Source organism: Balaenoptera ricei, chromosome 10 (assembly GCF_028023285.1).
Source record: "Balaenoptera ricei isolate mBalRic1 chromosome 10, mBalRic1.hap2, whole genome shotgun sequence".
Taxonomy (NCBI): Eukaryota; Metazoa; Chordata; class Mammalia; order Artiodactyla; family Balaenopteridae; genus Balaenoptera; species Balaenoptera ricei.
In genome coordinates this window covers 36,806,129-36,821,030 of record NC_082648.1, presented here as the reverse complement: position 1 = coordinate 36,821,030, position 14,902 = coordinate 36,806,129, and the positions used below count along the sequence as shown (strand labels likewise).

At 37.5% G+C, this 14,902-nt stretch overlaps 1 protein-coding gene across 11 annotated transcripts in view; it reads right to left on the bottom strand.

Annotated features, from left to right (window-relative positions):
• The window catches only part of TMEM117 (transmembrane protein 117), a 528,035-nt gene that overhangs the window by 495,475 nt on the left and 17,658 nt on the right, over nt 1-14,902 (bottom strand). Inside the window, exon 1 of one of the 11 annotated variants that reach the window (XM_059935708.1) lies at nt 12,885-12,902. The exons of the other annotated variants lie outside the window; for them this stretch is intronic. The gene's annotated coding sequence lies outside the window, so the exon portion shown is untranslated. Of the gene's footprint in view, nt 1-12,884; nt 12,903-14,902 lie in introns of those variants that run through there. 11 annotated transcript variants of the gene reach the window in all.

Sequence of the window (14,902 nt, the reverse complement as noted above, 5' to 3'; positions counted from 1 at the left end):
CCCCACACGCACACATACACACATTGTTCCCCACCGTTCTTTCCAACCCCTTGTCCTGGGTTTTAGCAAATCTTAATGATACAAAGAAACTATTTGTATTTCACTTTTAAAAAATGTATCATTTATAAAATACTTTGGGGTAACTTGTATCTATTGAATGATTGAGGCTAACTTGTATTTCACAGAGAAGAATTAATACAGTCTGTATTAACCAGTTCAGTTCCCTTGGGGATCTCCTATTACTTGAGAAACTAGGAGAGAAAACTTATTAAATATCAAATGTTATTTACTACTGAGAAAACATAATTCCCACCTGCACCCCCAGAGGGTTTTAGGCTACGCTGGCTTTACTCCATTCCACAAGATTCAATTTGGTATCACCATTACCCTTCCAGAAATTACAGGTTTGGGTGTGTGATGAAGCCGGTACATTAGATAGTAGCTCAAATTAACTCAACTGATAATGTACGGCGTGTTATATGAGTGCCAAGTACTAACAAAGGACTTTAACTGAAGAACAAGTCAAATTAAAAAGAACACTAAGAATGCGGGATCAACTATCCAAGAACCTGTTTAGATTAAAACAAAAAGAGGGAATAGAAATTGGGGAAAACAGACAGACTAGATGACGCTATCTTCCAGGATTTAATACTGCTTATACATCTTTTTGAAGCTCTCACCCCGAAAAGAAGAGACAAATTAAAGTTCCATAATACCTTCCTATTTATTGTGATGGAAAAGCAGAATGTTCTCTTCTCTTCACTATTTTCATTCCCTCCTATAAAGTTATAAAGTAAGAAAGTTTAGTTCTACTAGTCCAAAGAAAAAAACACCAACAATTACAAAGTGGGAGAAACTAGGATAAGAAAAGAAGAGTAAAATAAAGAAATGAAAAGCAGGAAGTCAAAATAGATTAGAGGACAGTGAGTGAAGATATATATGGATTTTTCAGTTCAGATTAATAGTAAGCTATTACAAAATAACAATTATAACTCACAGGCTGTAATGATAAATAAGTAAAAGATGATTGAAAGAATAAAAAGAAATAAAAAAGGAAACAAGTATATGCAGATAACTTTAAGCTAGAATAAAAAGAATGCAAGAAACAAAATAGCAAAAACTCAAGTACTGATGTTGGGAAAAGGCAAGAGACAAACTCTCAGAATGAAAGAGGTAAGAGGTAACAAAAGGTAAGAAATAAAAGCTAACAAAAAAAGATACAGTAAAAATGGGTAGAAACAGTAAAGAAAGAAAAAAACTTTAAAATATTAAAATGAAAGTGAGCAGCTTATTTCTTTTTTAATGAGACAATATTAACAAAAATGTTTTCCTGCTTCAGTATAAGTCGCAGATTTTGATTAATATCCATGACAAGCAAAAACAATAGCAGATTCAATCTTTTTATTACATTTGATACAAAAAATAACTGATAAATTAGAGCTTCATCAGAGCTGTGAACATGTGAATGTGCTGGATGAGCTTGATTCCTTTATATCCTACATTAGAGTTAAAAGGTTTCAGATATATGTAAATATACTCTCATATACTAAAGGTTTTGATTAAAGTAGATTCTTAAACAGATAATTAACTTTGTAAATAATTCCTATGCTACACAGCACTTGTTAAATGTGCCATCTTATACTGTACTAAGCTTTTTTAAGAGAAAGAAAAGTAAGATTTTCATTCCTTTTCAAACTGAGGGATAACACTCTAAGAATTTAAATCTATAAAGCATTATCATTCCATAAAGAAGGACAAAATGGAAGCAGTTTTCTATTATAAACTGTTGTTGCTATTTTAACTATCACCACATTTGATGACTCTTTCTCTATTTGCAACATCTTTCTGTCTTTCTTAAAGCATTCATCTCTACTGAGCACCCACTTCTTAAAATTTTGTTTCCCATGGCATCTTTGAAGAATTCTCTTCTGGTCTTCCTCCATCCTCTTTGACTACTGTCCCTACATTTCAGACTCTGACTTTATAATATTCTATTTCAATATATTTTCCATTGCAGTAAAATACCTCATTTGTATCATCATTTTTCTTTCTCTCTTTGCCAGAAAAGAATCACAAGAAGAAAAGTAGGCTATAATCTATGGATATTATAGAAATTGCATAATGCTTGTAAGGGTATTAAGAATTCAAAGATGGCTAAATTTTACTTCATGACATTATTTCTTTGCACCATGGAGCAAGTCATATACTACTTGATGGTAGAGTGGGGAGGCACATTATTATCTTAAATGCCATTATTTAAAGATGGAAAGATTCAAAATTACCTTTGCAACCGGGGGATTGTCAACAAATCACGCTCAACCTCTTCAAGTAGGTCATATAATGATTTATAATTTTTCATTCTTGAGTAAGCTAGTTCTCTGGTAACACTTAAACACACACACAGGGACTTCCCTGGTGGTCCAGTGGTAAAGAATCCTCCTTCCAATGCAGGGACATGGGTTCGATCCCTGGTTGTAGATCCCTGGAACTAAGATCCCACATGCCACAGGGTAACTAAGCCCATGCACCACAACTACTGAGCCCACGGGCCTCAACTAGAGAGCCCGTGTGCTGCGAACTACAGAGCCCATGTGCTCTGGAGCCTGGGTGCCACAACTAGAGAGAGAAAACCCACACGCCACAACTAGAGAGAAGCCCACGTACCTCAACAAAAAGATCCCGCATGCCACAACAAAGATCCTGCATGCCACAACGAAGACCCGACACAGCCAAAATAAATAAATAAATAAATAAATGAATAAATAAATATAAATATTAAAAAAAGTCAGGGTCATTGTCAAGAAAAACATTTAAAACACACACACAAGGTAAATAATCAGAAATTCTCAACTAAAAGTTAGCAAATCAGATGCCTAAAAGAAAGTATCTTGCAAAAAAAAAAAAGTTTTCCTGCTTTTTAATACCTGCTATGTCACTGCATTCTACATTGGCCAAATAGATACAATGCTTTAGTCATAGGTTTTCTACGACAATTTTTTCATTTATTTTTAGAATAGTATCTGTGCTCATAATGATGGTCTGTACCTGTACTGTTTCCAAGCCAATCCTTGATAACTACAGGATATTAAGTCAAAAAGGAAGAATGATGAGCCTCCGGTTTGTATAGGTAGCAGGTGGTTCTGAAGATAGGGGACTTTGAAAAGCCTTAGTCACAACTCACCCCATGAGACAGCAGAGACTACTGTACTCATTTACATCAATAGCCTTTGAGCAATTACCATTTATGATTTAGCACAATTACATATTTAATAATTAACAAATATGTTGTCTAAGGAATGAAGGAATTAAGATAGGACCCAGAAAGCTTATCAACTGATAGCATGCTTTTTTTCTATCAGAACAATACCTGGATGAATTGTTGAAGACCCAGTAAGGCCTAGTACTGTGTTCCAAACACAGGAAAAAAAGATCTCTCATAAATGCTTAGAAAAATACCTCCAATTAATCTTTTGTGAAACGTTAACTTCTTGTTGGCATACATCAATTACAAAATCAAATCAATAAGGCAATCCACTCTCAAGTGCTGCAAAATTGCTCTGTAATAGCAATTGTATTAAATGCTAGTCACTGTTGTGCAGCCAAACTAGACATTTTATTCAGTTAATTTCTAGTCATAAAAGCACGATACCAGTGAGGATGAAACTGCAAAGAGGAGGTGGCTTGTTTGCATCATCGAACATAATAGATACCTGCCTTCATTCATTCCTCTATTCATGCAATTCAAAAAATGCTTATGAAACCCCTACAATATGCAATATGAAAAGGGTTTATACAAAGACAAATCAGGGGGAAACATTTGGAATAAATTGTGATGAATAGATAAGATTTGACATGTAGAGATGCAAGGGAACAGACGGCATGAATCTGAAAGGCAGAAAATGATGAGGCAAGAACAGGGAACAGAAAGCAACACAACTAGGCCTCATATTCCGGATTTTAACAATTGCATTCTACTCTGCATGCAGAAAGAAAATGAGAATACGACACCGACTGATAGATCACAACATCAGAGTACACATTTGAAAGCATGTTCCAGTTTGCCCACAAATTTCTGTCATCTGTGGGCAGAAAACAGCCAGAAGCATTCAATTTTGTTAAGTATATAGCATATATTGTAAGAGGTAATCATTCCTGAAATTTTTCTTCATCTCTCCATGTCCTTACCACCGTAAACATCTGACAAATACGTTATCATTTCTAAAGTGCTTAGAACAATGCCAGGCACATAACTACTATACAAGTATTAAATAAATTAAATGAATGAATCCTTGATTTTCTCTTTTGCTTAGAGGATAACACCTATAACTCCTCAAGGCCACAAGAAATGGAATCATTTAAGCCAGGAAATTTCTTTGTGGATAGATTTTTGATAATGAATTCAATTTATTATATACATATAAAGCTATCCAGATTATTTCTTCTTAAGTCGGTTTTGTTAAACTATGTCTATCAAGAAATTTATCTATGTCTCTTGTGGGGTTTGAGGGAATTTATTGGCATAAATAAATTGGCATTCCCTACACTTTTGATCTGTTTAGAATCTGCAGTGACACCCCCTCTTTAATTCTTGGTATTGGTAATTTGTTTTCTATCTTTGCTTCTTGGTCAATCTTAGCATAATTTCTAGTCTTATTAATTTTTTCAAAATAATCAACCTTTGGCTTTGTGAATTTTCTCCATTGTTTGTCCTTCTTCTCTTTCCTTTCTGCTCTTATCTTCATTATTTTTTCTCCTTTCTACTTACTTTTGGTTCAATTTGCTTTTCTTTTCCTAACCTCTGAAGATGGAAACTTAGAGAAATGATTTAAAACCTTTCTTCTTTTCTAATACAAGCATTTAAAATATAAATTTACCTCTAAGCATTGCTTTTGTTACATCCCATAAATTTTGATGTTATATCTTCATCATCATTCAGTTAGAAATATTTGCTAATTTCTCTTGTAACTTCTTCCTTGACCATAGGTATTTAGAATTGTGTTTTTAAATATCCAAATATTTGGGGATTTCCTCTGTGTGTGTATACGTGTTCTGTGTTGTGTGTATTTGTTTTTTATTTCTAATTTAATTCCTCTGTGATCAGAAAACATACTCTGTATGAGTATCTTCTGAAATTCATTTAGACTTGTTGTATGTTCCATAGTAAGTAAATTAAATAAATAAATAAATCCTTGATTCTCCCTTTTGCTTAGAGAAGAATAAACCTTGGTGAATATTCCATTCCACTTGAAAAGAATGTGTATTCCGATGTTTTTTGTTTGATGTTTGATATTAGTTTTAAAATAACCTATATTTTTATTAATTTTTCTGTCTAATTTAATTCTATCAATTACTAAAATGAAAACAGTAAAATTATACAACTATGTTTATGGATTTGATTTTCCTCTCTTTAATACTATCAGTTTTACTTTCAGATGTTTTGAACCTCTGTAATCAGGTACATATATATTTATGACTGCTACATATTCTGGATGAATTGAGCCATTCATCATTTTGATATGTCTACCTTGGTTACTTTGTCTGACATTAACATATTCACACCAGTTTTCTTATACTAACTGTTTATGTGATATATTCATTTTCCATCCTGTCAACTTCAATTGCTCTGTCTTCGTAAAGTTTATGTCTTACAAACAGTAAGCATATGCTTGGATAAAGCTTTTTAAATTCAGTCTGACAATCTCTGCCTCTTAATTGTAATGTTTAGGTTTTTTGCATACAATCTAATTATAGATATGTTTGGGTTTAGGTCTACCACTCTGCTGTTTGATTTATCCTTATCCCATCTGTGTACTGCTACTCTGCTACTTCTTTCCTGTCTTCTTTTGGCATAATCAAATATTTTTTTTAGTTAATTTTAATTTCCTTCCTATTAGATTTCTGATCTATCCTCTTTGTATTATTTTTCAGTGATTGTTCTAAAGATTGCAACATGACTCCTTAACTTATCATAGTTTAAGATTAACATTGTGCCACTTCACATAAAAATGAGAATCTTGCCACAGTATAATTCCATTTACCTCCATCTTTTGTGTTATTGTCATATATTTTATATCATATTTTATAAAGCTCCACAATACAATATGATAATTTTTCCTTTATACATCCAGTTGTCTTTTAAAGAAATTAAGAAAAGGAAAAAATAGTCTTCTAACTTATCCCCATATTTATGATTTCTATTTGCAACAAGAAGTTAGCCATCATTCATACTATTATTCCCCTATATAAAATGTGACTTTATTCTCTAGCTGCTTTCAACACTATCATTTTATCTTTGATTTTCAGCAGTTTGATTATGAAATTGTTAGTGGTCTTCTTCGTATTATCCTACTTGCCTAAGAACAATGTATAAACACTACTGTGAAGTCCTTGTTTGCTAATTGACTTCTGTGTAATCTAGGTGTCTGTTTCTATTAACTACTTTTTCTTTGGACTATGGGTCAAATTGTCCTGGGGTTTTGTTTTTGTTTTGCTTTTGCAAATATAATCAATTTTTATTTTATGCTGGACATTATGAATGATACATTGTAGAGACTCTGCATTCTGTTATCTTCCTCTAAAGAGTGTTGATTTCTTGTTCTACCATGCACTTAAATTATTGGCTAATCACCTGGAACTTGTGTAGGCTTGATTTTATACTTGGTTAGGGTGGGTCTGTGTTGGTTTCCTCCTCAGGCCTGCGGCAAATCCCATAGCCCTAGGATATAGCCTTTATTTCTAAGGGACAGCCCTTCTGGAGTTTCAATGGAAAGCCCAAGGTGTTTACCAATCCTTCTAACTTAGTTTGAGTCAAACTCCAAACTGTCTCTCCTGTGGTAGACAGACAGTGAAACCTCTGTTCAGCTCCTTCAACCTTCTAGCTAGTGCTTTTGTTGGGATTCTTGAAGATTCCACCAAGAATGTACAGCCCAGGGCCAGTCAAGAATTCAAGCAGAGTTTATACATAAAATTTGGAGCACTCCACTCTGTGGATATGACTTTTCCAGGATTTCCCTCATTACTTTCCAACTGCTCCATCAGCCCTGAACTGTATATTCTGAGTCCTCAAATCAAAAGAACTGTGGCTTTATACTGGAGTTCTAGCTGTTACCATGCTTAATGGGCTGGGAAGTACCTTCAGGGTTAAAGCTATATGGATCTCACAAGTATGGCACCCTTTTAACAAGATTGAATCCCCTCCTGTTTCTGCCTTATTTTGGTCATTCTCCAATGCCTTAACATAGTAGTACTGGGGGAGGAGGAAGGATAAAAAGTTAGAATTTCTATCTGCAGGAAGGTTAGTCTGATATAAGCTACTTCATATTACTAGAACTGGAATCTCAAACATACCCAACATGTATTGAATAAGTATGAATATAGATAAGCATTTCAAACTCAATGTGTCCAAAACAGAAACTTGATTTTTCATACCTAAATATTTTATTCCCCCAATCTCTCTATTGAATAGCAACACAATCCACCCAGTTGCTCAAACACACACACACACACACACACACACACACACACGATCCATCCTTAAATCTTATGTGTATCACCCACATCCAAACCATCATCAAATCCTATAGGATCAACCTCCAAAATGCATCCTAATTCCATCCACTTCTCCCCATCTCCATACTACCATCCTGAATCAAACCATCATACTCTTTGATAAGGACCAATACAGCAATCTCCTAACTACCAGTTAGAAGTTAGTCTCCCTGTTTTCATTATTTCCCCCATACAGCCATTTTTTTTCAGAGCAACCCAAATAATTACTATAAAAATCAGATCATGTCATTTCTCTGCTCAAAGCCCTATGATAGCTTAGTCTTAAAATGAAACAAAATTTCTTGACCATGACCTGCCAACTCCTACAACATTAGCTCTTACCTACTTCTTCTTCCTCCGCCCTCTCTAGTCTCCATGAACATCCTTGATGTTTCTCAATCATACCAAAATGGTTTGCTTTTTGATTTTTTGATTTTTGATTTGCTCTTCCTTCAATTTGCAGTGCACTTCTTCCAGATTTTCCCTCAGCTAGCTCCCTCTCACCAGTCAAGTCTTAGTTCCAATCTAACCTCCTCACCCTATTTAGAGGAGACTGTATACTGTACTCCAGGCACTTTCTGTCACAGCTCCCTGTCCTGTTTTCTTTATAGAATATAGCATTATTTGAAGTTATCTTTTTAAAATTGTGTTTATTTTTAACTTACTATATCAGTCAGCATAAGCCAGGTTATACCACGACAACAAACAACTCCAAAATCTCAATGACTTTAAAGCACAGAAGTTTATTCCTTTCTCATACTACATGTCCATTAAGGGTCAGCTAAGAGCTCTATTCCACACTGCCTTCACTCTGGGTCTCAGGTCAATAGAGCAACAACTATCTGGAGCATTGCTGGTTGCTGAGGAAACAAGGAAACAAGACTGGAGGGTCTTGCATGTGCAATCAAATGCTCTAGCTCAGAAGTGCTACACACCACTCCTGCTCACAACTAATCAGTCAGAATTAATTACAAGACCACAAAGTACAACCCCACCATGTTCCAGAGATGTGTGAGACAGAAATATTTGATGAACTGCATGAATGACCACTATTGTTTATATATCCCCACCAGAGCATACAACATATGAGAAAAAGAATCCTGAGTGTCTTCTTGTTTTTATTATTATTCACTGTTGTATCCCCAGTGCCTGGAATTGGGTGGGTCTCCCATAAAACAGGCACTCTAGAAATACCTCTTGAATGAATCTCTTTCATTAATCTTTCTTGTATATCTAGGGCTAGAAAATCTAGACTTGCTCCAAGTATTTTGTCTGAAAATCTTCCTCCACCACTGCTGATAGTTTCCTGAGAAAGAGTAAGAATACTCTCCTTTCATTTTCAATTTGATCTGCCATCTAAAATTCAGCTGTTAAATACATTCTCTGTCCTGGTTTAAACAAGGACTGTCAAGTGCTTGTGTTTACAAAATTTAATGAAGGGGACAATCTAGTAATCTATTTAGGCTCTAAATAGAAGCAGGACAGCAACCTAGAAATAAATGAATAGGGTCATTTTTCCTGGGGCTAAACTAACAGACTCATAGCTGGGGTTATAATGGGGGAAAAACCTGGGAAGGGCTGCGAACCTCCATCTCTACAACACCCCACTCCCTTATATGGACAGACCATCTATTCATCCCTAAAGAAAGAAAAGATGCTTAAAACTCTATGGGGGAAATATGAGAGTCAGGACAGACAATTGGGGCTGCCCCCCAGGAACGTCTTCCCCACCTCCACTGCTGAAAATACCACTACAGAGTTAATACGGCTAGCGGCAGGGTTGGGAACAGGCACAGAGTAGAGCGCCTTTAAAATTATTTAAAATCACTTAAAAACTCACTCACCATTAAAAAAGCAGCTTTCTTCCCTTCTATACCCCACTAGAGGGAGGGAGGTGAGGTAAGAACTCCCATAAAAGAGCCATAATGGGGAGTTCAGAAGAGTAAAGAAATTGCCAGAATAAAAATGATTGATTGTGCACTATTTCAGAGTAAACCAAGAAGCAGGACTCAAGGGCTTCACTAAAACACCAATTTTAAATACAGTATATCTATATTAGAAACTACATTCTTAAAGTCACGCTGATGTGTTTGTTCATTGGTGTTCCCCTTTTTGCACTTAAGGGAAAAGGACTGTTTACAATGAAATGCCTGTGATCTTGCCAGCACATCTCAACCCCACTTCCATTTTCTTTTCCTCTCACTCTGCTCAGCCACTGGCCTCTTTGCTGTTCATCAAACACAAAATACACGACTGCCTTGGGGCTTGCCCTGTTCTCTTCTGTAGTTTCCCCCCCACCCCACAAAGCTACTTGGATTGCTCCTTCATCTCCTTCAGGCCTTTGCTCAAATGTCATCTTTTCAGAGAGGGAATTAGAGCAACTTCCCAGAACCCTCTCTAGAGTTTTCCTGCTTTATTGTCATGACAGAATTTATTGCCCTCTGACATAACATGTAATGACTTATTTGTTTATTGTCCATCTTTTCCCACTAAAATATAAGCTCCATCAGGGTAGGGACTTTGTATTGTTCCATGCTGGATCCCCAGGGCCTAGAAAATGCTCAGTAAATATTGACTGAATGAACAAAATAAAGCCCTATATAATTAAGGTTCCTATACTTTGCAAGTGAATTGAGACAACTCAAAGAGCATGATTCAAAAGAGTGGACAAGGGCAAACAGACACTAAGCTTCAAAACAGAAATTCAGCGCCATCAGTGTCTTCACAGCTTTATTTATATCTGTGAGCGTAAATCTGCTTTTTCCTAAAGTGTCTTCTAGTGTTACAAGTAACCAGAATAATACATTCATTTCTTTCAGCAAACTTACAAAAGAAGGTAGGATGATCTCATGATAATTTAAGTTCCAATCTTAGAAATGGATTGATATATCTTATGTTTGGTAAATGATGGGCATGGACTCAGGAAACTGCAGTCCTTGAAATCAAGATCTTATTTTTATCAATAAAAGGAGAATAGTGAGTGTGCCTGAACCTCCTTCACACCCTCTCTTCCTTCCTTCCCTGCTACCCCATCCTCACTGCCTCTGCTAAATCGAGCCTTGATCACCTGAGGGCAGGTGCACCCCAGCCACAGAAGCACACCTCCTGCCTCAAGGTCAACTCATCCTGCGTTCATCTTCCAACAACAGTACCTTGATCTTGTCATCCTGTGGTCAAAGCTTTTGATTTTCTTCTTTGATTTCACATATTTTAGGCTTTGGGTTTTTTCCCACAACAAGCTTGTACTACTTTTGTAATTTAAAATTTGGAAGGGACAGACATGCTCCATGGCTTGCTATTGTTTCCAAAATAAATTTTAAGCTTCTGAACCTGAAATTCAATACGCTCCACAATTTGCCTAGCAGCTTCCCTTTCCTGCCTCAAATCTGCTGATGCAGATTCACACTGTACCCCAGAACCATTCGTCCTTTTCCTCCCCACAACTTTGTGCTTGCCATTTCTCCAGCTTGGAATGCCCTCCTTCTCTATCCAACAGAATTCTACTGGAAGTGCAAGGCAAGGCTCAGATTCAGACTCAAGAACTGCTGTAGAAACAGTGGTCAGATACACAGTACTTGGGAGATGGTGAGTTCACCATTATTAGAGGTGCTCAAATACTGGCTGAAAATATAACAAGGATGCTCTCACCAACTCCATTCACACTGAGATGCTATGGCTCCCATGAATTCCTACTCCTATTAAGAAGACTTATTTAACCATTTCTATTGGGAATGACCACTTGCCCCTTCAGAATAGACTGCCCATCCTGCTTACATGGCAATTATCATATGCTGGCATTGCAGTTATAGCACAGCTGTATTTTCATGTATGTGTCTAATCTCTTAGCTCACTGCAACCTCCTGAAAGACAGTGTCTCATGGCACCTAGCACTGTCCCTTGCAAATGAGAGGTACTTGATGTTCGTCAGTGATGACGCTGAAAAATGGTACAGTTCAAACAGGAATCAATTGGGAAGGACATAAAAGAAAGAGGGAGATAGGTCATGAAGCAGCAAGAAACTGTTTTATATTCTCTCATGAGATGGTCAGTCAGGTACAGTCACAAGAGGAAACACAAAGAGAGACAAAGGAAAACATTTATTATGCTCACAGGTCCTAGAGAGACATGCCACAAGGAGGCCACACAGGGTCAGAGGCTTGGAGGGCCAAGGGAGCAAGCTCAACCAGCCAGGCAGGAAGCAAGAAAGTAAGGACCCGTGGGCAAGTGCCTTTACAGGGGGTCAGGGCCACATAAGCAAAAGGTGTGACGGATTTGACTGGTGTGTTTGAATGTCACTAGGTCACAGTCAGGGGAGGGTAAGAAGGGGAACTTGTGGGAAAGGCCAGCCTCACACTGGTGCACCTGGTCACCTGGGTCAGGTGCTCACAGCCTGTTAATAGGGATGTGGAAGCAGCAGGAAAATATGGAGTTTAAAATTTACAGTACAAACGTTAACTTCCCCGGGCTGCTGGAAGGTAAGTTCAAACTCGCTCTCCCAGGTTTACCTGTGTACACACTCACGTACTCTTAGCGGGTCTATCCATTTCGATGGGCGTGTCCTCAAGGACACACAAAGAATCACCATGAGCACGGACAAGCCTAGGCAAATCCTGAAGCGTAATCACATTCCTCTGGAATCCAGGGAAGAAGTAAAGTCCAGCACAGGCTGTGAGATTCCTGATGGCTGCCAGGGCAGACAGCACCGTGCTGAGATCTTCTGGGTCAGCACCAATGACAGGCTCTGTCCGGGAACTGTACAACTTCTTGTGGGGTCAACTAAATGACTCTCTCTGTCCAAAAGAGAGGGCTGGTCAGGCAGGAGGTGGTGCCAGAAAAGATCCCTGCACGCAGGCAAAGTGGAGCGAAGCCGTGGGGAGTGGCCTTGCACAACCCAGGCCTGAGGCTCGCCGGCTGCCACTTCCCCATCTGGGATGCCTGAAAAGGCACCTGTCTGGGAACCAGGAGGCTTCAGTTTATGTTCCAATTTTACTGCTGGCTATTGTTGTGACCTTGGAGCCAGGCAAATCAACCCTGTACATTTCTGTTTACCCATCAATAATGAGTCTGGGTCACAGCCACAATAAAAATACAAATCAAAAACAACAGAACTGCTTCGACTACCACTGATACTCAAAATCAAATATGCAGCTTCAAGTCCACCACCGGAAAGCAACCAGACTTTGGCAAGGCTGTGCACCCCGTATTCCAGCCTGAGCCCCTGTGCACCCCCAGGTCTTCTAATGGCCTTTTTTCCCCCTTCTATCTGGAATCCTGCACAGCAACACAGCTACCATATCAGAATGTTCTCCTGCGTTCTCCCATCTACCAACACTCACCCTTGGAAACAGATCTCCTGATGATGCCGACTGTTAACATCCTTGTTAGTTCATCACCCTCCCAAGTAGCGCAAGACTTCAAGCCAGTGAAAATACCTTCAAGAAATGATTCTAGGTATGGGCATTAATAAAAGAGAAAAGAAAACAAACCACGGAAAACTTTTATTTGTCAGGGTCCTTTCAAATCACACTCCTCTCCCACCCAGGACTATTTACCCTATCATTTGAAAAACAAACAAAACTTCTGTCAATGTGGTTTTAAATGAACAAGTGATCAAGCACTCTTCGCTTCCAATTTTACTATGTATTGTTTAACCAGCTGGCTAGTTCCACCCTGGCAAGTTATATTTCACTCATCAGTGAAGCGGATTCTCTTAGCACCGCGTGTGAGGGTCTAGTTGCGGCAATTCCATTTGATAGCTGCTTTCGTAAGAAATTTCTGCCATTACCCCCCATAGGTGGGACATGAGAAGAGGAAGTGGAGGCCAGGATTGGACCTGGAAAGGAAAGAGTGCCTTGGCCCCTGAATGACTCATCTCTACCAAGTACAGTAAAACGCACCGAGAAAGGTGCTTGGTTAATAATTGCTTAATTACAATGCTCTAACCTGAGTTAGTTTTATTAAGTCCTCGAGGTATCTTTTTACAGCGTTTGTATCCTCTGTCCTATGGGAACTAAGCAGCCAGACAATCCCAGCACATTGGAAGCTGCAGCTGGTGGCCCTTTAGTGTTAATGGGTGCACAGCTGACTGCACTGCAAACTAATGAAGGCACCAAATAAGTAGGTATGGGAGGAAGCGGCTGTACAGTTGGGGCTTCCAGCTTCACCTTCCTTTCCTGCTCAATGAGAGAGAACATTAAAGTAACAGGATACGTTTTTTGTAAAGGGCTACCAAGTTCAGTAACTATTAGACATCAAATTCCCCTTTGAAGAGGGGTGTTCCTTGGGGATTATTTTAATGCTAAATATCATTTTCCCAGCTTACCTTTCCTAACCTCTCATATCAAAAACCTTGCTTTTTTTCTCCCATGTGAAAGGCCACTCCAAGCAATGGTATAACATTTTCTCTAACATGAATTCTGTGGTCACTCTGAGCTCAAAATTATTTTACTCCACAAAAAGGAATTATGTGTTGACAATTCAAGCGTCTAGAAAAATGAAGATTCTGGCACGGTGTATACACTGGTTGAGAATGAAGATGGTAATAAACATTTAAATAATATCTATCATGAGTATCAAACACTGTATCTTGAGAAGACAAAGCTTAAAACTGTAGATATTCTATCTAAGTATCATTTGACCACATATATAGCATTTGTTCAAGTAATTCCTCCAAAAGGAAGTACTTACCATCTTGAGAATGCAATATTTAAAATAATCAGTTGTTGACAATCACCCTGGGTAATAATAAATATACTATTTTTAATGTACTATAAACTATCAGGATAGTTACTATCAACTATCAGAGTCATTTACACTACTCAGGTATTCAGATCTTAAATTAACACAAAAGAGGTCAGATCATACCCACATCATTGCAGTAAAATAATAGTTTTTCCTTCCTAAATATCTGATGAAATCTGTTTCTTCATGTGTTGATCTTCCTGTATCCCCAAGACTATCTTACTCACACTTTCTGGAATATCTGAAACTTTTCTATTCTGAAATGATAAAATCACATGTGTAGCTCAAACACAAAGAAAAAAATTCAAACTAGACTTAAAGCTAAGACAACAGAAAACAAACAAGCATTTACCTTTATTAAATCCATTAAATGACAAAACATTGTTGAGTTACTTGGTATTTTATGGGCAACAGCTTTTTGTTTAAATAAAATGAAAGAAAAAAACCCTAGAATTTGTTTCCTCAGATTTCTAGATGTATTGAGAATGCTTTATTTAGAATTTCCTGTTTAAAACTAAAACAGACATAGGTACACAGAAAATAGCAAACTCTTTAGTATTTTGCATAATATAAACATAAGAAAAAAACCTTCAACATGTATTTTTCTTTTGTA